The sequence below is a fragment of the Sinocyclocheilus rhinocerous genome, unplaced genomic scaffold (genome assembly GCF_001515625.1).
Source record: "Sinocyclocheilus rhinocerous isolate Xijiao unplaced genomic scaffold, SAMN03320098_v1.1 scaffold249, whole genome shotgun sequence".
Lineage (NCBI taxonomy): Eukaryota > Metazoa > Chordata > Actinopteri > Cypriniformes > Cyprinidae > Sinocyclocheilus > Sinocyclocheilus rhinocerous.
In genome coordinates, this window is record NW_015666483.1 from 568,744 (window position 1) to 571,596 (window position 2,853).

Genomic DNA, 2,853 nt, shown 5'->3' on the forward strand with positions numbered 1-2,853 from the left:
TCCTTCTAGATATTTTTAGATAATCTCCAGACAAAATCTCGGCAATTTTAATGGCTCAAATTGGTCTCAATTGCAAAATCCTTCCAGTACACTGAAATATTTGCTCCATAAGAAGTCCCACAATCCAAGGAGCACTGATGCTCACTATACAGCCTTACTGGAAATTGTCACATTTTTTAAGTGCAAAATATAAAACGCACAAACCAATGAGCCAACAGCCAGTAAATGACGTGCGATGGAAAATTTGAAAAACAAACCGTTTCTTTAATTACATTATCAGCATAAACATATCGCAAGACAGTGAACTAATATGTTTTTACAGATTATGTGGGTGAAAGGCTTTGTAAATTAAATAAAATTTAGTGTACAAAATGGACCTCTCCTGGCTCCACCTCCCTCTGTCGGCTCTGCTCCATAATCCAAGCCCATTGTTACGTAATGGCCTGAACCTCCATCCCTGCCCCTTGTCCTCTGCTATTCCTCGTCTTTGTGCAAGCTATGTTACAGGTAGAAAGAAAAGTTTGAGGCAAACAGTGAATTATTGCTAACTGAAGGAGTACAGATAGTTTGAGAAAACATGTAGCATTGCAAAAATATTACATCATTATTTTGGTTTTCAGACACACAATCTTAGTGACTTCCAGTATTGAAGCTAATGCATAAAAATTGGGATCTTGATACATGAATATGACACTATTCGTGTAAACATGTTGTGCTTGTAATATTTAAATCAATGTATCTTCAGCCCTTTAGACCAACTGCATATTTCAGGTCTTGCCAAAGTGTTGGCTATTTGTTGTAATTTGGTCTAAACCACTTCAAATAATTCTTTTTTTTTAATTCCATTTTGTTGCCATTAATTATTTTAATTTAAACTGGTGGGTAATTGTTTGGCTGCATAGTCCAACCACGCTTTTGCTCAAAGACATTGCACATTTAACATTCAGTGACAGCACAGCATTTGCGGTGATCTAGATTTCACAAGTCAAAAAGAAATGCCTAAAGGGGTCCAATTATGCTCTTTTACAAAGTCTTGATTTTGTTTTGGGGGTGTACTAGAACATGCTCTCATACTAGGTTGTTCGAAAAACACATGATTTTTCACATATTTTACATTACAACACCTCTCTCCCCAGTCTGGCATGAACGGCTTAACCCGGATGACTGTAACCACTCTAAGTTTGTCTGCCTTGGGAAAGCTAGCGTGTCTCTGACATAGTGATAACACTCGTTGCCTTCTCTAGTGCAGCTCAACCAGGTCTCATCCCATTCGTCGATAGTTGTGATATCACAAATCCCTGAAAATATGCGTTGTAGTCCAAATGAGTCTTTCTTTTAGTTTTTTTAAAAGTGATTTCTGTTAAATAAAATATCTCCTTTTGAAGTGGATTTGAACTTAGTAACTTTGCAGATTTTTTTATGCTCAAACAGCAACATTACAGACTAACTAAAGTTGAAAAAGTGAAAAAGCATAATAGGACTCCTTTAAATGTTACTTTCTGTCGCCAGAGACTTTCAAGGAATGTGTAGAAATACAGCAGCATATAGCATGACTCCTCACCTAAAACCAAGACTGTTTTCTGCTCCAGCACAACCGTTGCCTGCTATTGTCATTATGAATAATGTTGCATTGATCTCAGTGCGCTCTTGAAGCACGCGCCACGCATTAATGAAATTCGCAGCTCCACTCATGAAGGGATCCAGTACAAACAGCTTGGAGATGAAAGTTGCAGTATCACTCAAAGCAAATTCTCTTTGGTTTTCAACATGCGTCTACGTTTAAAACATCAGCAAGAGAGAGTACGGTCATGGAGAAGCGTGCAGAGGCATGCAATATCTGCTATCACTTTACAAATTTGTGTTAAATAATTTGCAGGATCATACAAAAATTTGCCTTAAATTAGCCAAAAATTCACTTTGAGACCTCTGTAAATCTTCACAAACGTGTGAGAGTGTTTAAAAAAAAAAAAAATTCAGCTTTTTTATTTTTGTTAAATAGGTTAGAAATTTGTTAGAGCATATTCATACAGTTTTTGCCTAAAATTTTATTGTCATTTGCTTTTGCTACTTTTCAGTTACTTTTTGTCACATTGTCACAATTGTTACACCTATTTTACAATTTGGGGAAATTAGTGGCAAATTCCCATGAATGTGTATGATTTGATTTGCACAGTAACATGATTTTAGAAAAATGTAAGCATGAAAGTCCACCCCTAATTCCACCCTTAAAACCTAAGTGAATTTCCATCAATTCACGGAAATGTTAAATAGTTACACATTGCCATGAGAGCGTGCTAAATGTCACTTGACGTCAAAACATTGTTATTGTCCAATCAATATGTAATTTGTTTTAAATTATAAAAATATTATGAAATGTTAAAAAAAAACTTTTTGACCTCCAGTCAAAATTAATTTACAGAAATTAGAAGGGACCACAAATTAAAATAAATAAAATTATAATTAAATTAAATAGAAATATAGATTGTTGCACAAACCTCTCTACCTACCTCCAGTGATCAGTTCCAACCCTGCAGTCATCTTTAATTATCAACATGATTGGGCACCCTGGTGTAGAATTTTTTTTTTACACATTTTAAGGCATCTTTAGGCCACTCAGGGCATCCTGGCCCCCTGGTTCAGAGCCAATGTGTTAAAATGTCATTTACACCACATAATTTCCATCACAGGATGCTGCTACACACAGTCCATGATTGTAAATCTGATGGAAAACTAGGGCTGCACGATTAATCGAATGCGATTGTCATGCACATTTTGTTAAAAAAGCCGGTTCTATAATCAGCAGGAAATCATCATCACGTGCTTTCAGATGGAGCAGAATTTACTACACATAGC

At 35.9% G+C, this 2,853-nt stretch overlaps 1 long non-coding RNA gene across 1 annotated transcript in view; it reads right to left on the reverse strand.

Moving 5' to 3' along the window:
- Nucleotides 1–271: 271 nt before the first annotated feature.
- The window catches only part of LOC107732319 (uncharacterized), a 4,107-nt gene continuing 1,525 nt past the window's right edge, over nucleotides 272–2,853 (reverse strand). Inside the window, exon 3 of the long non-coding RNA XR_001638862.1 lies at nucleotides 272–496. This is a non-coding gene — a long non-coding RNA (uncharacterized LOC107732319). The remainder of the gene's footprint in view (nucleotides 497–2,853) is intronic.